The sequence below is a fragment of the Crinia signifera genome, chromosome 3 (assembly GCF_055691185.1).
Source record: "Crinia signifera chromosome 3, ASM5569118v1, whole genome shotgun sequence".
NCBI classification, from domain to species: domain Eukaryota; kingdom Metazoa; phylum Chordata; class Amphibia; order Anura; family Myobatrachidae; genus Crinia; species Crinia signifera.
Genome location: NC_139219.1, coordinates 102220677 through 102243293, shown reverse-complemented (window position 1 = coordinate 102243293; position 22617 = coordinate 102220677). Strand labels below are relative to the sequence as shown.

The window sequence follows — 22617 nt, the reverse complement described above, 5'->3', positions numbered from 1 at the left end:
GGCGGGAACCCGATAGTCTGTGTACATGGGCAGTGTGATGGAGCTGGCCAGTGTGACCTCAGCGGGTTGTATAAAAGCAAGGTCTTCCAGCTCTTATAGGTGTGTAGACACAGTTAAGTTTATGTGACACATAAATGCATTCTGTGTTTAGACTTGGGTCTCATCCCCAATATATCTTATTATGGTTGTGTGACAAGGATAACATAGACCGGGTAAAATTCAAACTGCAGATTTATTTCTTCTCCAGCAGTTAAGTCAGTCACATGGGTATAACAGCAGTTTACAGCAGGTAACAGGTACTAGCATCACATTCCATGATCAGATATACAATAGCCTATCCCCTGACTGGCTTATCCAGCATCAGGAGCCCTTTCTCTGTATCCAGACAAGATTCTTAAAGGCAGCTAACATGTGCTACTAATTAACTTGACTGCAGTTCATTCCTGAACTCAATGGAAACCTGGACTTTATCCATATTTAAGTGCTATGTGCTTTAAACAGGGAAATCCTGTTATCCCTTCCACACTCCTTCCCCTTAGCTTCACCCACCTTGGTGAGCTAACAATTTAAGGCAAGCAATATGCCTCACTTACATCTATTGTGCCATCCGCCCAGGAACACACCCATCCACCACCCTCCAGAGTTCCCCTTCTTCACCCTCTTTCTCCTTCTTCCCATAGCTTGTGAGGAAGATCGGGACCCATACATTTCCTGGAAAGGGCATCTGAATTAAAGTTTTGCTTCTCAGGATGACTCTTCACTTCAAATTGAAAAGGCTGCAAGGCCGTAAACCAACGAGTCACACTAGCATTTACTTTGATGTTTGTGTGCACCCATTTTAGGAGTGTAAAAGACAGTATATTTGCCACAGCAAGTAATATTTGAGTAATTTTACTGCCCATTTATTTTAATCACCAAGCACTCCTGTTCCGTAGTAGAGCATTTACGTTCTCTGGGCACCAATTTCCAGCTAAGGTAGAGAATGGGTTTCTCCTCCCCAGCTACCTTTTTGAGAAGGACTGCCCCTAACCCTGTCCCAGAGGCATTCATCTGCAATAAAAAGTGCTCCTTCAATTCAGGAGCCTGACAATTGTAGTATTGAAACCTACACATGAGGCTCAGCCAGGGCTGCGGGTACCAATGACCCGGGTCCAGGCTTGTGGGGGCCCTGGTGTTTGGGAAAAACACTTGTCATGTAATGGAAAAGTATATGCAATCCCTAACCAGAAATCGAACCCGGGTCTCGGCAGAGAGAAAAGTATCCTGACCAGGCTTGTGCATATTAAATTAAAACCAGTGGTGTATATTAGATTTAAACTAATAGTTCAATAAGGCCCAGGCACACAGCCGGGGAGGAGGGAAATCTGGAATACCTGTGTCACCTACAGCTCTCTCCACCCTTCTATCTCTCCTCTGGGCAGGTAGCTCCTCAGGTACAGTAGCTCATGAAACCCGAAACTCCTGTGTCTCCGCCAGCACTGCATACTGTCCTGCTTGCATGTTTCTCCTCTTGCTGCATAAGAGGGACAGCTAGTGATGTCCGTGAGCTCTGGCCAGGGGGCCCTGGGTACAGTATACTCTGCACCCCCCCCCCCCCCCCTCTGTAATCTGGCTATGATCCTGACCACTGGAACACAAAGGACTTTGTTGTTGGCCACAGGAATGTATATGTAGCACAGAATCATAGGTGACATCATTAGCTCAACCTGTAGATCTTTTAAAATGTGTCTGAATAATGAGTGCACCTGCCAGGTGACCTGGAAAACGTGCACTGTTGGGGGTACTTGAGGACCAGGGTTGGGAACCACTGGTGCAGAGTAAACAGGCTGTATACTGGATTGGTACTGTAGATAATTAGACACTTTTATTACTTGGTGGCTGTAATCCGAGGTCAGGATGCAGACTAAAGACCAGGATGTATAGTAGCTGTGGATTAGCAGCGAATGAACCAGTGGAGCAGGATTGTAGTTCGGAGATGAAGCAATTGTGTTTAATGCTGAATCAGAGCTGGCAGTCCAGAGGTTAATTGCACTGCAGTGGTCTCAGGAATTCTTGTAGCAGAAGGAAATTGCAGGTGATTCATATAGATGGTGATTAGACTCACAGCAGGGAAAGTCACAGTCTGTATCAATGCAGGAATCTTGCAAAATAACCAACACTTGCTTTGGAATATGGAAATTAAAATGGAAAAACCGCAGTTTGGATACTGGATGTAAATAGTGCTGTTGGTAGGCATAATGCAAAAGTTGCTTGGAGAGGCTCTAACTAGAGAACTAGATACAGGGTTTATGAATAGTGAGCACTGGGTTAGGCAGCAGAAGTGCACCACACAGGATACCACTACTTTAAGGAAAGTAGTCAAGGAGCTCAGTATAGGTTCGGCTCAGTGGGAACAGAGCTTAGATGTTGTACTGGTGTTTTGCTAGAGCCCGTGGATTTCATTTATACCCCTGAGTTAGCTGTGAGAGGTTGAACAGAGTCAGGTGGTTCAGGGAGTCGCAGTCTGGTTTAGGACTGGATGGACCATAATCAGGTGTCCTGTCACAGCAGTACTATTGGTTAGACTCTGATGTGGACTGCAGCCTAACAGGCTGAGAAAACTGAAGCCTAAGCATTTAAAAATGTACAGAGGATTACACTTTTCCTATACTATTCCATAAGCTTGGACCAAACCATGGCAGGAGCAGTAAATGACCCAGCAGCATGGTAAACAGTACTGAATTGTGACATATACATTGGAATTTTTGCCAGCTTCTTAGACTCTAGTTCACCAGACTACCGATGGTGGAGGTTTGTTTTCTTGGTTCCACTAATTTGAAGTTGTAGCCTGTGCTGAGCATTTTGTGGTTTGAGCAGCCCGGGAGCTTGAATGATAGTTCATGGTTGTGTCCTTATGCTGGACATCTGAGATATCATTCCAAATACAAGTTCCTGGGAAGTGCTTTATTTAGCTGATTTCAGTCTGCTTACAGGTTGCTGACTTTCCGCTGGTTCAGCTAATTGAGTTAGTTGGAAACAGGTTGCAGCTTCATGGCTCTGGGTACCAGCCTGGAGTTGAGTTCCTTTAACTGGCTCCAGGATTTGGCAAGCAGGCTCCAGTTTGGTTCAACATTGATTGTGGTCCAGAGTTGTCCTCACTTGTTGGTCAACTCTGGTCTTTACAATGGTTCCATTACTCCTCATCAGTCCAGCCTAAGGATCTTTCCTTGGATCAGAAACTAAAACTGTAACTCTCATTTTATGGCAAACTTTGCAGCAGTCTGAATATTTAAATCTTTTTCATCAATGTAGCTGTGAAATTCCTAGACTTCTGTCTTCTCCCTCTCAACTACAGAACCACAGAGATCATATTGCAAATGCCATAAGTGAGAAGCTACCATTTGGTATTTATTTACTTATTTCAATTATTGGGCACCTTTGGTGCAGCTGGTAGCGATATACTATTCTGTATAAAAGCTGAGTTTCTGTCTGCAGTTACAGTTAGGACAACACATTCCTATGCCCGGGCAGCTTGTCAGAATAGCCATTTAGTTCTCTGTAACACAGTGGTATACCAAAACAGTATTTGATTTTACATCTTTGATTAACTGTGATATATAAACTATTCAGGAAATGGCATTTTAAATATATTTTTAACAGCCAGAAATGTATACAAATCAATCACTGCCAATTATGTTTCATTTTACAATGGATGGTTGTGGAGAAGGACTGTGCTGTAGCCTGCTGGCGGCTCCTGCTGGACAAGCTGCTGCCAAATGGTTCCTAGGTGTCAGCGGGCGGCTGACTCGGAGTCAGCAGATAGATCCTGCACTGTGTAGCTACTGGGAGGGAAAACTACAGGAAGGCTGGAAGACAGAAGATCACCATTACAATACAGAATACACAAAGCCTTCTACAGACATTTTATTACACTGCTGTTACTGACCAGAGACCAGGCTGAATCGTTTCAGATTGTAAACAGACTGTAAAGAACAGGATTGCTATAGCTGCACTGGATTTGAATAATAATTATGTACATAATAATGAAAATAATATATTATATCTATCTAAAAATTATTAGGGATCATTATGAAACCTGCAGACATAGAATTCATTTAATTCTCTGCAAATGTAAAGGGATATATGCTATGCCAAATGGAGAGCTATGACTGTGAGCGCTGCATCTAGCTCGCGGGTCAGTATTCATCTGACCCCCCCTTCACTCGCTGTTTCCACCTTGCCGGTCCTTTTCAGCGAGGTGGAAACGGCGAGTGCGGCTGTCATAACGGCAAGGCTATACGCAGCGGGCTCGATGCATTTGCGGCAAACTTCACCATTTTGAGGAATCGGATTTCCCTGGAACATAGCATACGACGAGCGGCAATCCTCAGCGAAAACATGCCACCCTCGCCGCAGAAACCCTCTCTCCGGCAGCATTGAATACCGCCCGTAGTAAGCACTCATACATCTTTATTTGTGTGACTGATATAGGAATCTGCTGACAACAAAATGATTCCTGCAAATCCTGGCTGTTATGACTTGTTATTAATCCTTATTTAATCACAAATATTTGTTTATATGAAACTGCTAGTTTGAGTCTCATTTATGTATTAGATAAGTCATGACAGCGGGCTTTAGAAATGTTTTGATTACTTGTGTCACATTTGTGCATTGCAGTCACTATGGAGGGCCTAGACTGGCACCACTGGGAATATATAGTTACTTTTATTGTCAATGACAGACATGTTAAAGCAATGCCCTTCTCTCCCTGAGGACTTTCCCTTAGCCCTGGCCCTGTACATAAAATGTTAAATCTGTCCAACTGAAAATTTGCTTCATATAACAAAACAAATTGAAAATAAATACTGGACACATTGCAACCAATACCATTAGGGTAGATTTGGTTCCCTCGCGGGTTGGGATCATTTGCTCTACAGCATGATGGTCGACAGTCATTAGGTCGACACCATTAGATCAACATGGGAAAAGGTCGACATGAGTCTAGGTCGACATGGGGGAAAGGTCGACAGGGTTCTAGTGCGGAAGGTCGTTAGTTTGACAGGTCATTAGTTCGACAATGTCTAGGTAGACAGTCAAAAGGTCGATATGGGGTTTTTCACAGTTTTTTTTACCTGAATGTCAACACAGTCAACATGGACACAGTTTAAAGTGCACCGCATCCCCTCGCATCGCTCGCTGCGTTCGCGATGCGTCGGCACACTATTTTATTCTCCCACCATGCCCCAGTGGATGATAGAGCATGAAATACCGCCTGTTCTTTTGGGATGCAGTTTAAGTCCCGGCGGTCGGGATCCCGGCGTTCAGAATCCCGACGCTGGAATCCCGACCGTCGAAATCCCGACACTTTGTCCCTCCGTGGGTGTCCACGACACCCCTGGAGGGAGAATAAATTAGCGCGCCGAGCGTAGCGAGGCACCGGGCCCGCTGCGTGGCGAGCGCAGCTAGCCCGCAAGGGGGGGCGATCCACGCCCCCCCCCTTGTTGGGATTTCGGCGGTCGGGATTCCGGCGTCGGGATTTTGAACGCCGGGATCCCGACCGCCGGGATTTCATACTGAATACGTTCTTTTGACTGTCGACCTAGACACTGTCGAACTAATGACCTGTCGAACTAATGACCTTTCGACCTAGAACCATGTCAACCTAGACCCATGTCGACCTTTTCCCATGTCGACCTAATGGTGTCAACCTAATGACTGTCGACCATCATGCTATAGACCAAATGACCGCATCCCTCCTTCGCATACTGCACACAGGATGAACTTGCAGGTGTTTTCTATCTTATTCTGGCTTTCTCTGCAACTTAACTTGAAGAAAATGCTAATGGAAACTTTGAAAGCAGCCACAAAAATGAATAGAAAAATAGTCAGCAAAAATGTAAAAAGTGTAAAAACAGATCAAATATCTAGACGTAGATTTATGTATTTTAGGAATAAGCATGTACAGTACTAAATAGTGATAAACCTGACCTTATAACAATTACTTGCCCAAGATGGACACATATTGTATTGGAATAGATATCATGCCTTACATGTAAAATCCTGAGAGCTTGTGAAGCAGGGATGTATTAACAGACAAAACCAGTGCTAGTGGCTGCTAATCATAATGAGGACAAACAGTAGCAAATCTTGTCCCCTACCACATAATTTTTTTTTCAGAATTAGGGGTACATAAAAATGTTTACTCTAGAACGCAGTGATTCAAAAAAGTTTGGGAACCACTGCTATACAATCTATAATGTTAAAAATGAATACTGTATTCCATACAGAAGCCAGTCCATAAGATGACCAATGTTTACATTAATGTCGAGTATCATTACTAGGTTCTTCTAATACTCCCACAGAGTCGCCTGCACTTGCTGCAATGTTCTGCATAGTGGGAGATTGTGGACTGCATTTGGAAATCCTGCGTTTGACCCTGTCCCCAAGATACCTCATTAGGGTATGCAGATATTCCAAAATATGGAACAATATGGAATCCAGAATACTTCTGTTACCAAGCAGTTTTGGATATTGGGGTCTCAACCTGTACACATTTATTTCCAGGAGACAATTTGGTCTGTGCAAGTGGACCATAAATGTTTGAGGGCCATATATTGCTGTAGGTTATAAGTAGAAGTGAGGGAAAATATTTACCTTCCAAGGCTGTTGGGTACACCTCAAAGTTGAGACAGGTGCCACTGGCTGGTATGGTTATAATTTGCATTTCTGCGACCTAGAAAACACAAAAGACTCCTTGTTTAAATAAACTTCATAGTCTTTAGGTTGGACATAAAGGCTTACAGAACTGAAACCGGACATTCATGATCTTCCATAGCTATATTGGAAAGACATTTTATAGTAGAGGGCAGCCAGCTCTGAGCAGTGGGGGCGGGGCTGCAGGGTGTGTCATAAATGAGGCTGGACAGGGCGGAGCTTATGAGAATATCTTTGTTTGGGCTGTGACCAGCAGGATTGCATAATCATGGTCACGAGTGGAGCTATGATGACGTGATTTGTGTAATTTGAGCCCGACAGGCCCCCCTATGAAGGGGGGGGGGGCACGGGAGACCACAACAATGCGGGAGACTTGCCCACCTTTCAAGGGCGGCCGGGAGACGGACTCAATTTTTGGGAGCCTCCCAGCCATTCCAGGAGGGTAGGCAACCCTGGTTATAGGTACCTGTCTGTTAAATTTGCTGCTATTACTGGAGTTATCAGACAATAATTCAGTATAGTAATAAACAAAGTCAGAGCTCACTACTCCAAAACCTTATTATCTGATTCTTATTAATATAATTCTCAATATGCATAAATCCTGTTAAAATATTTTATTCCCCGCTGTTTACAATGCTTGTAAAGACGTCAAGCTCTCTTTATCTCTCTAATACCCCTTTTACACCAGAGGTTGGACCCGGGATATTCACGCTCCAGTCCGGGGCGGGGTGGGGCGGGACGGGACGCGGTGTAAATGGACTGAAAAAAAAATAACACGGTAATGTTCCCCGGGAATCTGACCCGGCAAATGTTCCGGGGCTCAGGGTGGTGTAAATGGTCATTATCCGGGTTATTTGGCGGGGAGAAGGCTGCGAAGAGCTGATTGGTGCTTCTGCGGCTTTGGCAGATGATTTAATCTGCCGGAGATCCACACAGGGCACATGAAAGTGCATGGAGCATTGCAGCAGAAGCAGCGTTACCACACTGTGTGCAGCCTGTACCCTACACTACAGCAACAGTCTGTGCTGGAAGCACTCTCCCCAGTGTGTTTACAGCCTCATCTGCAGCAACACACGCTGGCTGTCACGCAGTATGTCCCACAGCATCTCCCTCAGCCTGACTATTTGGCAGACCCCACCCCCTCCATTTTCCCTTTCGTGTGACCTCATCTCAAACAGCCCAAAAGGTCAGTTTTTAATGACACCAGCAAGAAAAGACAGGGCTGATTCGTTTTCAGTGTAAAAGGGCATTACACGGGAATAACCCAGATTGAAGTCCAGTGTAAAGGGGGTCTGAGACAGGGCATGCCCTGGCAATTTCCCGTGTTCAATTTCCCGGGTCCTACCCGGCATTCTGGTGTAAAAGTGGTATACAGGGGTCATGTATAAACTGATATAAATGTATTTGAATACATGCAACCACGGTCACGCTAAAATTATATGGAGAGCTGGATCACCGGCTAAACAGGCAGACTGCACAGTTGCATTCTGAAAGTGGTCTTCCTGCCAATATGCCGGGTCCAGCCTGCGGTTTGAACTGGGTCAGACATGGGTTGAAACTGTGGACCTTATTCTGATCTCTTAGGTCCTCCTTGCATCTGCACAGGCGTGTTTCTGCGCATGTGCAGACACAGGGTGCGTGCACCCACGGCGAACATTCATTTCGCCAGGTGCACGAACCCCACATGGCGAGCGGGGGGTGGAGAAGGGTGGGGGGCGCCGTGGAGCTACATTAGCATATGGGAACACCCAGCGTTTCATGGGCATTCCCATAAGAACTCTGGGCGTTCTCAGGCTAATGAGGCTGTGACGGACATGCGGGGGGCGGGCAGCTGGCATCACACAGCTGTCCTCGCACAGGATGCCCGCAGTTCAGAGTCATTATATAGATGTCTCTGAACTGTGAGCGCTGGAGAAAACATGGTCAATATAATAGGCAAAACCAGTGCTGGTGGCTGCCAATTATAAAATATGTTATCAAAAGCAAATTCTGCACCTCACTGCATAATTAAAACTAAAGCTGACAAATTTATATCATAAAGATTTTTTTCTTAATAAGACCCTTTTGGCCTAGCGGTGCCGTGGATAAAAGTCTGATACTATAGGGTGCCGTGATTCAAAAAAAATTGGGAACTGTTAGGTGTAGATTTACTAAAACTTCTAAAAATTAAAATAGGTGATGTTGCCCATAGCAACCAGTCGATTCTGTCTATTATTTCTATATTGAAAATTTTAGAAATAATATGATCGGTTGCTATGTACATCATCACCTCTTTTCATTTTTAGAAGCTTTAGTAAAAGTACCCCTTATGTAGGGTTCACACCAGAATGATTTGGCCTCATCTCCCCCAATTTCAATACAATCTCGACCGATGGTGTGTAATTTGGGCATGTTTAGGCATGATTTAGATCCGATTCCCATCCGATGCACGTCCCCGCTGGTCCTTCTGCAGATCCTACCTGCTGCAGGTAGGATTTGAAAATGGCCCCTTCAACTGGGTACAGATCGGGATTGGATGGGATGCAGATCGTGTGATCCAGCAGATCGTGTGACCATCGCATGGTGTGGTCGTCTCACAATCTGCTCACGATCATGATCATTATGGTGTGTACCCAACATTAGTGTGTGCCTTGAGGACCGAGGTTGGGCATTACTGCAGCAGGTAGATACTGTTGCACTTCTGTAGGTTGTGTACAGAATCTGCCAGAATGCACAGAAGCTGCTGGGACCCACGCAGCTGCTTCCGCACATACATCTCTCTGCCCCACATTTTTATAGTACTGTATAACTAAATGCAATGAAGATCTATTTGTGTCTGCTAGGGGGTGTGAATATGCTATAAAAGTCCATATTTCAAAATGATGTCTTAACATATTTGACGTAAATAAACGTATATTTAAATGATGCTTTATAAATTCAGTCTTTTCGGTGCTATATTAATCCTTGCTACTAATCAGAAGAGAACAAAAATAAGCTATAAATAACAAATTGAGAGAAGCACATTATTATTCGTCACATATCCATATTAGGAACTAGAATATTTTCAAAGCAGTCTTTTAGAAGTAAATGATTATACAGTAAAGTGTCAAATAAAGAGAAATGGAGATTGCGTTGTACATGAGTCAGAACACAGTACAGTGCAGTGCCCACGCATGTGCTGGCAGAAACAAATTATTCTTTTCACTTTCACCTCCAAACAGCACAAACTCCTCCGCTGACTGGCTGCAGCTATTAGACCCTTCCTGGGATTTATTTTCAAGAGCTGTCCCTGCTGTGCCTGCACAGAGGGTATTTGTGCAGTACCGACTGCTCAGTACCTGATGCCTTGAGCTCACATAATAGCCAAGTAGGGTACACGTCAATATTTGTCCTATACGCAGGATCCACTTTGCAATTGGATTTAATTCAATTTCTGATTTAAATTTGTTTTTCTTTATTATAAAAGATAAAATAATCAATACAAACAAGTGTAGAAAAACACATTTTAAATATTGTAAGCATTCTAATAATTGACTAAGATGGGAGTTCTATTGAAGATTCTGATAATACTTTTTTTTTTGTGAACAAAATGCATATGAAGACATATTTGGGTTTGACATGCAACTCCTATATGGTATAGTCGTGGTTGACATGAAGTGGACATATTTGCATGGGTCTGTTCAGTGCTGGCCCTGACAATGAATGGCTTCGGCGAATTACACAGTCGTCGGGCCATTCATTGTGGGAAGGGAGGGCTGTTGACGGCGGTGGGCCATGGGGACGCCCAGCATTTCATGGGCGTTCCCATGAAAACGCTGGGCATTCTCATGGGTGCGCGGACAGGCCGATGCCTGCCTTAGTCGGGCAGGTAACGTCACAAGACGTCAGCCGTCTGGCCAGTCTTCATCGCAGTAATCGCAAATTAAAGTCAGTTTTCACTAATTGCAATTAGCGAAGGCAGGAGAAATAATTTGATGGTCAGCAACCATCCAATTGATTTCTTCTGCTAGCAGAGGAATGCGAGGGAATGTGTTCTTGTTACACATCCTGCCGATGTTACCAAGGGGAGTTGGAGGTGGCGGGGTGGGCATTCGAATGGGCGGCATCTCAGGCGCTCAAATGGGCAGCGTCTCAGGCGCTCGGTAAGCTGCAATGTTCACAGCTTAACGAGCCAACCTGAATCAGGCCCATAGTGCACTCAGACGGTGATTCATGTTGGGTTGGTAAGCAGCAAAAATTGCAGCATACCGAGCACCGAAATGCCGCTCCCCCTGCCGCCAAATTCCCTGGGTACCATGCGAGAGGATGTGTGACAAGAACTTGCCTCCGGCAGCAGAAATAATTTGATGGTCGCTAACACATCCCCTCGCATGCAATCCATAGCAGAAGAAATCATTCGATGGTCGCCGACCATCGAATGATTTCTCCTGCCTTAAAGAATAAAAGTCAGTCTCAACTGACTTTTATTACCTTCAGTATCTGAGAGAGAGAACAGACAGCTTCTCTCCCTAGCTCAGCACACAGCACTGAGCAGAATGTGCTGGACTGGGGAGAGAGGCTGCCTCAGCGGCAAGTAGTACACTCTCTCTCTCTGTGCCTGACTCTTTGCAACATAGGGGGGTAGCGGGCTCTGGGCCCCTCGATCAGACCCGGCCCAGGTAATTATTAAATGCTCCCATGTCCTATTCGACACCGCTGGCCACTTTTTGCAACTGAAGGGGGTTACACCTTGCGGTGTCACTTTGCACTTAAGATATACCTGTCAGTGGTTATTTATGTGCTGTACTTATGGTAATGAATGAAAAGCGAACACTTCTGAATTGATATCCTAGTATTTTTTTACCCATATCAATAATGGAATAAATATAATTTAAATATTTTAATCAGAAGTGTTCGCTTTTCATTCATTACCATAAGTACAAAACATAAATAACCACTGACAGGTATATCTTCAGCGCAAAGTGACACACAAGGTGTAACCCCCCCTCACATGTCCAATTAGAAGGCACAAGTAATATACCTTCCACACTTTGCAGGGTATATACCCCTCACACCATCCACAGCGCAAATCTTCCCGACAACCTATCCCCAAAACACTTTTTGCAAATGCTGCTGCAAACCTTGTGGATACTTGTGTAGTTTCATGGCGGCACTTCCCAGCAGATCGTATGCAAATTGCATGCGATATTTGCATACGATTTGATCTGCGATGCGATTTAGCACACCCCCACTATCCATGTCAGCCCGAAGCGTGGTGAGGACGTGGAAAGCGTACTCCCGACCTGTTCAGACCCCCACTATCCACGTCGGCGTGGAGTTGATTTTATAAAGTTTGGTGAGCGCAGTGAGCCACCGAGCCCGAAGTGTGGCGAACGTCCGCTTAAAAGGAGCCTGGGACTTCCGGTGGGCGGACCTGACGAACGGCCGCAAACTCAGCAAGCTCCCTGCTCCGGTCCTGAGCCGGCCTGGCTAACAAGCTGCTACCCAGCTTCAAACCAGGAATTACTCCCCTTGTAAACGGGGACCTCGGAGCCTGCATACACCGGAATCAAAAACCCGCCCGTACTATCGGCGGGGCGCACTATCTCCCACCCGTAAGATCATCTCCTACGCCCAGATACCTGGTGGGGAGAGGGGCGGTGAGTCGAAGAAGCCGGAAGAGCAGTGTGGGGAGAGAAACGAGCTGACAGAGCGCTGGGACAGCGCTGTGCTCCGGACGGAGCTGACGTCACGGACAGAGACGGAGACGCTGACGAGAGAGCCACAGTGAGAGGGCGGCTGGCGTACTCGTGGGGACTCAGTGAGATTGCCGGGTGCCACTATAACTTGAGGTGCTGAGGAACTACCCGTAAAAGTGCAGATGCCACTCAACCCAGGAAGGGTAAGCTGGAAAGAGCTTCAATAAAAACTGTGTTGGCTAGACCCTCTAAGTGGGGTTTTTGGACTTGGTAACACACTGACTTAATAGTATACTCTAGCTCTTGGGCTAGCTGACTGGCTTCCTGTACTGGGTGAAAGTCTCCCTTCATTCTTCCACAAGATCACTCTCCTACAAGAATAATTAAGGAATGTGACATTTAGCTGGAATAAAAGCTGATAACCTGCTTTTGAGAACTTTGGGGGATCATTGTATATTCAGTAAACATCTTGCTGCTATTTATCTATGAACTACCCTTCACCTCATCCCTTGGCCCCTCTACTAAAAAGTGCCAGTGAGTAGCAGTTACAAGGTCCCGGAAGTGTTGAGTGCATCTCAGAGTAGAAAATCTTTGGAGATAATACTAAATATTGATAACTGCCATTGATTACTGAAATACCTGTTTGATTTTTACACTGGGGAAAGGTGCAGATGAAGTTGCTGAGTAACAAGTCAGAGACTGTCTCTTAAAAGCACCAGCGGGTGGCAGCCGCGGTGTGTCTGAGAGTTCGTCGCTGATAAAGGGAAAACGATTGAAAACGATTGCCCCCTCCCCTCCCCCTCCTTGAAAAAAAAAAAAAAAAACGGTCCAATTTCAGTTTTTCGCTTTCTCTCCTAAAAAGGGGCCAGTGAGTGGCAGTCACTGTGGGCCCGGAAAGTACTAACTGTACCTTTTCCTCTCTGGAAAATTCTCCCCGTTTCCTCCTAAAGGAAAAAAAAAAACAGTGCCAGTGAGTGGCAGTCACTGAGCGCCAGAGAGTTGGCTGGTAGTGATAATACTCATTGAAAAGTACCCGTGAGTGATATTTACTATGTGTTAGAACCCGTGTGCTGTGAGAGAAAGCAATTGGTTCACTTTCCATCTGGGAACTCCTCATTAAAGCGCTGGTGAGTGGCAGTCACTGAGCGCCAGAGAATTTGCTGGTAGTGATAGTATTCATTGAAAAGTACCCGTGAGTGACAGTTACTACGTGTTAGAACCCGTGTGCTGTGAGAGAAAGCAATTGGTTCACTTTCCATCTGGGAACTCCTCAGTAAAGCGCTGGTGAGTGGCAGTCACTGAGCGCCAGAGAATTTGCTGGTAGTGATAGTATTCATTGAAAAGTACCCGTGAGTGACATTTACTACATGTTAGAACCCGTGTGCTGTGAGAGAAAGCAATTGGCTCACTTTCCATCTGGGAACTCCTCATTAAAGCGCTGGTGAGTGGCAGTCACTGAGCGCCAGAGAATTTGCTGGTAGTGATAGTATTCATTGAAAAGTACCCGTGAGTGACATTTACTACGTGTTAGAACCCGTATGCTGTGAGAGAAAGCAATTGGTTCACTTTCCATCTGGGAATTCCTCATTAAAGCGCTGGTGAGTGGCAGTCACTGAGCGCCAGAGAATTTGCTGATAGTGATAGTATTCATTGAAAAATACCCGTAAGTGACATTTACTACGTGTCAGAACCCGTGTGCTGTGAGAGAAAGTAATTGGTTCACTTTCCATCTGGGAACTCTTTATTAAAACGCCGGTGAGTGGCAGTCACTGTGAGCCTGGGAGCCAGCGGGTTAATAGAGCACCGGAGAACACTAAACTACCACAAGCACTACAAGAAATAAGAGAAAATTAATACTTCCTACTGAAACATCAGATTTAAAATCTTAAACTGAATATGGACAAATACATGGGGAGAACACAGAAAGGAGGGAAGGGGAGTGTGGGGACACGGCCAAAAGACAGTAAAAGCAAAGGGCAACTTGCCATCAGCCCCTCGGCATCCTTGATGGAGGAGAACTTATCAAGAGACTTAAATGAATCTTCTAGACAAAGCTTATCCCCAAGTATTAAGGCACAGGAAATATCAGCCATTCTAGCCCCTTTACTGGATAATAAATTGGCAGGGCTAAAAGAGGCCATTGAAACCGTGTCAATCCAATTGAGAGAATATAATTCGCGGTTTGAGGAAGCTGAAAGAAGAATAGTTGCCGTGGAAGAAGAACTGGATAAAGCAATGACAACTATAGCAGCTCAAGCATTATCGTTAACAGCAGTACAAGAAAAATTGGAAGAGATAGAAAACAGAAGTCGTAGAAACAATATCCGTCTAATCGGTCTGCCAGAAACTGTGAAAAGTAAAGAATTGATGGAGACTCTTTCAGAATGGCTGCCCAAAGAACTACAATGTGCACCAACAGAGGGCCCCATGCAAGTGGAAAGAGCACACCGTATTGGTCCAGAACAACAAACAGACCGACGTAGACCGCGACCGGTGATCTTTAAACTGTTAAACTATACGGACAAAGTCAAACTTCTGGACGCATTCAGAAAGAACCGAACTCTAGAGTTTAAAGGGGAAAAACTCCTACTCTTTCAAGATTTCTCGCATCAAGTGGCAATGAGGAGGAAGGAATTTACACCGATTTGTAGCATACTATACAATGCCGGGATCCGTTTTGCGCTGATGTACCCAGCAAAGCTGAAGATTTTCCATGAAGGAAAACATTATGTCTTTGATACCCCATCCCTGGCCAATACATTTGTGGCAACAATCACGAAGGGACAAAATGAGAAATAAGGGAAATGATCTAATGGACATGCAACTATAGCATTGCCCCTAAAAATTAATATAAAATGTATTTTTATGATTTAATGATGGATAGAGATAATAGGTTCTTTTTTTTTCTGCACTTATTCCAAATATTGTACTTTATAAAAAGAGGAAATTCCCAAGGTTTGGATCTTAAAATAATGCACTATGTAATATTAGGGGGTGATATAAGTTTATCTAAATTGACACATAATTTTAAATTATCACATAATTCACTTTATAAGGATTTAATAGGAAAGTATGAGAAAGTTTTGAGTCCTTTAGATTTAAATTTCAGGAAGTTAATTATTAATATATATAGAATAATAAAGAATATGCAATGGGGATACGTAAACACAAGAGTTGGTAAGATGTTAAGGTTTGAAGGGGGAGACACGGAAGATACGATGGGGATGGTTTGGGAGAGGGAAAGGACCCCTAATACACATATAAGGTCAAATAGTAGGATAAATGTTATTTCTAATTTATTTTTGGGGAAAGGAACTGATTTATTGGGATTAGGGAAAGTTAGGAGCACTGGGCAATGCTATCATAGCAGGTACTTATTAAAGAGAAAATATCTGAGGTATCATAGGGCAAGGATGGAAGAAGGGGAGAAGTTATTTGGGAGGTCAAAAATTGGAGATGGCTTAAAGGTTTTTATGGTGCTAGAGTTCGTGAACCCCCCGATATATATAGAAAAGGATGACAACGGGAGATAATACAGTAGGGATACGAGAAAGTATTAAGTTCTTGTCCTGGAATGTAGAGGGCCTTAACACCCCCCTAAAAAAGAAGAAAATACTTCACCAGTTGAGAAGATACAAACCTGATATAGTAATATTACAAGAGACTCACTGGAGGGAGGGAGATTTGAATGCCTTTAAAGACACTTGGTTTGTAGATATAATACCAGCATCGTATACCGCGAAGCGGAGAGGGGTTTTAATCATGGTTAATAAGTCATTACACTATAAAATAAAAGATAATTTAAGAGACCCAGAAGGGAGATTTCTATTTGTAAAAATAGAACTTGAAGGAGAATTATACACAATAGCCACAGTATACGCCCCGTCTGGCCCCAATACGGTCTTCTTTACCAACATATATACACAACTACAGGAATGGGCGGAAGGATCCATAATAATGGGAGGAGACTTTAATACCACCATTAACCAAAGTTTAGATAAATCTGGCAATGTTAAAAGTAAAACTCCCCCACCGGCATTATCTTTAATAATGGACTCCCTACATTTAACGGACCCATGGAGATTTCAGCACCCTGCTGATAGGGAATTTACATTCTATTCCCACCCACATGGATCCTCATCTAGGATTGATTTTTGGCTAATTTCAAATACCCTCCTGAGTAGAGTGAAACAATCTAAAATTGAAAATATTGTGGTTACGGATCATGCCCCGATATGGTTTACTCTTGCGCTATCAACTCCTAGATCTTATGCAAGAAATTGGAGATTCCCCACATATCTGATGGAATCATTGGATTTTAAGGAATATCTAGAACGTCAGTTACTAAACTATATAGAGGATAATAAGGTACATACAGAGGATATAAATCTATTTTGGGCTACATCAAAGCCGGTGATAAGAGGGCATATTATTGCATACGTGGCATCTAAACGCAAACAGATAGGTAGAAGGGTGGAAGATCTAAGTAGAGAGGTGTCAAAAACCTATTCCTCTATGTTGATTTCAAATACAGCTGAATCCCGTAAACAATACTTAGACACAAAAGCACTATACGACGCAGTATGTACAGAGAAGGCGCAATTTAGTATAGATTGTCAAAAAAATCGATATTTCAGAGGAGGGAATAAAGCAGGAAGGTTGTTAGCCTCCTTGATAAGGAGCAAACAACCAATAACACACATTCCCAAGCTAAAAGTTGGAGTACAACAAATGAACTCAACAAATGAAATCGCTAGCGCCTTTCTAAAATATTATTCACAGTTATACGAAGCGCCAGACGACAATCCGGCCCTAGGGATGAGATTCATAAAAAAAGCCAATGCGCCTAAGTTGTCAGATGCTGAAAATCTGGAACTTTCAAGAACTATATCAGAAATAGAAATTAAGGAATGTATTAGAAAATTACCTAGAGGCAAAGCCCCCGGCCCAGACGGACTGAGCGCGGAGTATTATAAAATGTTAACACCACATCTGACCCCGTATTTGCAGACTTTGTTTAATTCTATTTTGGAGGGCAAGGCCCCAAATAGAGAGTTTAATAAAGCAAGAATTATAGTAATTCTTAAAACTGGGAAAGATCCTACCCAGTTATCTTCCTATCGACCGATATCTTTACTTAATCAGGACTTCAAAATATTGACGGCCATTATGGCAGAGCGACTGCAAAGGGTACTCCCTAAGTTGCTGCACCCAGCTCAACTCGGGTTTATCCGGGGCAAGTCGTCAGTCCATAATGTCCGCCAAGCAATTGCAGCGATAATCCAAGCGGAATCCAATTTAGAGGGGCAATCCATTATAATAAGCTGCGATGCGGACAAAGCATTTGACCGGGTGTCCTGGGCTCATCTTCTTAGAGTGTTTCACTCCCAAAATCTAGGGGTTGGTTTTACCACATTCTTCCGAAAAATGTATGCATCTCCTACTGCAGTAATAACGGTGAATGGAGTAAATACTCCAGAATTCACCCTCTCCCGGGGGACTAGGCAAGGATGCCCATTATCCCCCTTGCTGTTCGATCTGGGGATAGACTCCCTGATAAGATGCTTTTACTTGGATAATATATGGAAAGGTATTCAGATTGGCCAAACAACATTAAAGGTATCAGCTTACGCTGACGATTTATTATTATATTGTTCAAATCCATATAGGGAAATTCCAGGCATTATGCAAACCTTCCGAGAATTTGAACAAGTGTCCGGCTTTAAAATAAATAAAATAAAGACCAAGGCCCTAGCACTCCATAATAAAGCAAAAAAGGGGTGGGGAGAGGACTTTCCTTTTTCATGGGAACCATTGTCACTTAATTATCTGGGAATTAGTTTATCTAGAAAAACACAAGATATTTATCATAATAATTTTCAACCTGTTATAGAACGAATCCTAAGAGACCTCAAGTCATGGAGATGTCTCCCAATATCATTTATTGGAAGATGTAACCTCATTAAAATGGTAGCATTCCCACGTCTATTGTACTACATCCAAACTTTGCCGTTTCTTCTTAAGAAAGAAGATTTAAAAACATTGAATAAGGCGATTAGAAACTTTGTATGGGCAGGGAAAAAACCTCGTATATCAATGACCAAGCTAAGTCAAAAAGCAAGCTTAGGAGGGATAAATTTACCATGCATACATAGTTATACCCTTGCAGCAAATTATAGATATGCTATTGACTGGATTAACAACACAGATAATTACGCCAATGTTCTGATAGAACAAGCGTTCTGTCCAAACATTCCATTAAACAGTCTCTTGCATATAAAGCCTGCAAAATTTCCCCCGAATCTAATAAATAATCCTTTAATAGTAACTACTTGTAAAGCATGGAAAATGACCCGGTCCAGACAAGGAATGTCCCCATGCAAATCAATATGCTCTTCGCCTTATTATAATACAATATCTCAAGAACCGCTGATTCAGAATAAAAAATCAGTACAGAAATGGAGAAACGCAGGTATTCGATCAATAATAGACGTGGTAGAATTAAAAGATGCTTCAATGCTATCAATGGAAGGGCTAAAAGAGAGGTATAAGGATTTAGATATCAATATTTTCCAATATCAGCAGATGAGAAGCTATCTGAATGATGAAGGGGTAAAACCATTAAAGAAAGATATAACAGAAAGTTTGGAAGTAATGGTACGAGAAGCAAAGGGAAAAAAATGTACCACATCAATGCTGTACGCACAGATTAAAAGGCAAATCCAGGCAGACAACATAACATCGGGGCTGGCAAGATGGTCAGTGCTTACAGCATTTATGCGTATAAATAAAAATTTGGTGGAGTCATCTTACATAGAAATGCAATATAAATTGTTGCACAGAGTGTACTATACTCCTAAAAGGAGATATCAAATGGGCATAACTACAGATGCCAATTGTTTTAAGTGCTTGGCTCCAGATGCAAACTTGCTACATTGTATGTGGGGTTGCGGGGAAGTAAAGAATTTCTGGGGTACAGTAGCCCAATATGTGCAAAATACATATGATATTAAAATACCCCTTGGGCCGGAATGGGCAATATGGGATATAGATCCAGATCATAGACAAACAAAACTATCCCTGGGACAGCGGCTATTTTTAGCCAAAATTGCTGCAGCAACAAGGAAAACGATCCTCTCTCAGTGGATATTAAGAGACACATTAACAATAACACTACTAATCCCTAGAATTGAATACTTATTTAAAATGGACTGGATAGAAATGAATAATAACAAAGAGAAAAAGATAAACAATTTTTTTGATATATGGCTTCCATATGTCAAAACGCTATCCCCACATACAAAAGGTCTGCTGAAGAAGTCAATTGCACTAACAAAATGGTATAATGAGGAGATAACCTCGAAAGGAGTAGACCCATTTTGAGAAAGGGTAGAAGTATAAATAGATAAATAAATACTTAAACAAGTAGCATGGGCAAAACGAGATAGAAAAGAGAGAATTCTAAAAGGGTTAAAAGGAAGTGTCAAAGAAATAGATAAATAAGAGATTTTAACTGGAGAGGAGATAGGTGCGAATAACTAGAATAACGGTATAAGAACAAATGATACTGTGAATACTGAATGTATTGTATGTTATATGTATTGTATGTGAAATGTTTTAATGTTTGTATTTGTGAAAGTAATAATAAAATAATTAAAAAAAAAAGGAGCCTGAAGTGTGGTGAGCGTAGCCAGCTCTGCGAGGGGACGCGGAATACACGTCAAGTAATCCGTGTCCCCTTGCGGGGCTTGCTGCGCTCGCCACGATTTGGGCTCATTTTACGTGTCCCCTCGCTGTGCTTCAGGCTTGGGGGCTCGCTGCGCTCGCTACACTTTATAAAATCAACTCCGCATGGACGTGGATAGTGGGGGTATGAACAGGTCGGGAGGACACTTACCGCATCCCCTCACGGGGCTCACTGCGCTTGCCGCGCTTCGGGCTGACGTGGATAGTGTGCTAAATCGCATCACGGATCAAATTATATGCAAATCATGTGCAATATTTGCATATGATTTGCATGTGATTTGCATACGATGCGATCCGCAGGGAAGTGCCGCTGTGAAACTACACAAGTACCACCTTGTGTACCTCCATGCAAGGACTCAAGCCCCCTACACAATGCGCGATCACCGGTGCTGCCGATTTTGGCAGTGGTGGGGTGCCAAAAATCGAGTTGAGTAGGGGAGCAACAGTGGGGGTGTGGGGGAGAATGGCTATTATGATCGGGGACCACCCACGTCAGAATATGCAGGATGAGGAAGGGGGTCGTTAATGATGCACGTGAGCGTGTATCGGTAATGATATTCAGTGTACACACTAGGCGATATAGTTAAAAGATTTTGCTCAGAACTTGCTCATTGATTTTTTTCTGAATTTTATCAAAAATGTATCACAATAAGCATTCATTGTGTTTATGGGACTTAATAATTCCCATTTTATCTCTACTTTTCCCACTTTATATGCCATTTGTAAGGCTTTGATGGGGGAAGGGTCAATAAAAAATCATTTTCTAAAGAGTATTTGTTGGACAAGCAACCACATTCCATACGTTGGAGATATGCCATACTTGTCTACTCTGTAGGTGACAATGGCTCCCAGGGCTTAAAAACACTTCAGTAATTGGAAAAGGATTAAAAAGTCATGAAAATGAATATGCTCTTTAGTCAGTAATTAATGATGGAGTTTCTTTATGTACTTTCTGGCTATTTCAGTCTAATGTACCGTAGCATACATTAACAATTGAGAATAACCACATAAGAAATATTTTATCCTATATCATGCATTTTTCAGGTGTGTCTCTGTCCTGCTTGCTTGTAACCCGCCATCATGACACTGCACTTGTCACATGTAGCCTTCTGTACTGTAACTAATACAATAAAAAAAGCATTGCTGGCCATTACATCCTACAATATCAGCAGAATCATCTTCTGATTGGCTGTTGGTTGCTTTTCTCCCACTCACTTCATAATTGGGTAAATAAAGATGAGTAATAGGGGTGTGTTATGGCGGTCCGACAGGGGGGATCCAGATGGTCAATATCTTGATGTCGGAATCCAGACTGCCAGTGCTCTGAAAGGGGGGCGAGTGCAAAGAAGCCCCTTGCAGGCTCGGTGGCTCGCTTTTCTCGCCACAGGTTCTATTCTCCCTCTATTCTGGTCGTGGACCCCCACAATGGAGAATAGCCCCTATCAGTCGGAATCCCCCCTGTTGGAGCACCGGCAGTTGGGATTACAATGTCGGGCTACTGACCGTCGGGATGCCTTCTGTCGGGCAGTCATCCGGCACCCGAGTAATAGATGGAGCACATAAAGCACAGGTAAGGGCATAATTATTTACTGATCTTTGTTACTATTTTCACCTTTATTTAAATTTGTCACATGATCACTATCATTTGTAAAGACAGTAAAATGCAATACGATATTCCACACTTACACAGTCCATGTGGCCACGTTTGATCTCATCCACACTGACATTAGTTCTCATTCCACAATTTCCTTTCTCAGTTCCAAGAAACAGACACTGCCTAATATGGAGAAAAAACACATTCCATTTTAGTAACGCATGTGCATGTGTGATGAAATATATAAGAATACATATTTATAAGGCATCCAATATACTTCACTGGACTCCAAATATCGTCTGGTAATAAGTTATTAACATTTTTTCCTTAAAATAACTGTCTAGCAAAGAGCATTCTTTGGAAACAATTGTCATCACTTTTAAATAATCAGCATTATTTTCCATGGGCTTTGTTTTATTTTACCTTTTGATTTCAACAGATAAAAAAAATTCTGGTTATTTTATACATAGTTTTTAAAAAGTTTAAATATCGAGGGTACTGGCCTTGCTAAAGCCAAACACAACTGACAGCAGTGCACGTTATTTATCTAGGATCACGTCAAAGTCAAACAGGTAACAAGAATACAAAAACAAAGCAAAAAAAAAACAAAAAAACTTTAAGCTGTGATCCCACCTAAATATTGGTAACTCTAGTTACAGTTTCATAAAAAAATATAAAAAACCTGGTGTAAATAATGCATTTGCCTGTACCCAGCAAGTTCTGGTGTCATTACTTGAGTATCCATTTGAAAATGTGTGTATTCTAAGAAATGAACATACCTCCTTCTAGTTTTATAATGGATATTATTCTAAAGAAATTATAATTTATGCAAATACATAAATAATTATTTGTGCCTTAATACTGTTATGGAATAGTCATATGAATCCTCTATAATTTTTCTATTATCTTTCGTATTTCATTTAAGTG

At 42.8% G+C, this 22617-nt stretch overlaps 1 protein-coding gene across 1 annotated transcript in view; it reads right to left on the bottom strand.

The window, feature by feature from the left end:
- Positions 1–213: 213 nt before the first annotated feature.
- SCAF8 (SR-related CTD associated factor 8) overlaps positions 214–22617 on the bottom strand; it is a 179323-nt gene continuing 156919 nt past the window's right edge. Inside the window, exons 21-23 of the transcript XR_014471640.1 lie at positions 21783–21873; positions 6634–6712; positions 214–3845 (exon numbers count right to left, since the gene is read on the bottom strand). The gene's annotated coding sequence lies outside the window, so the exon portion shown is untranslated. The remainder of the gene's footprint in view (positions 3846–6633; positions 6713–21782; positions 21874–22617) is intronic.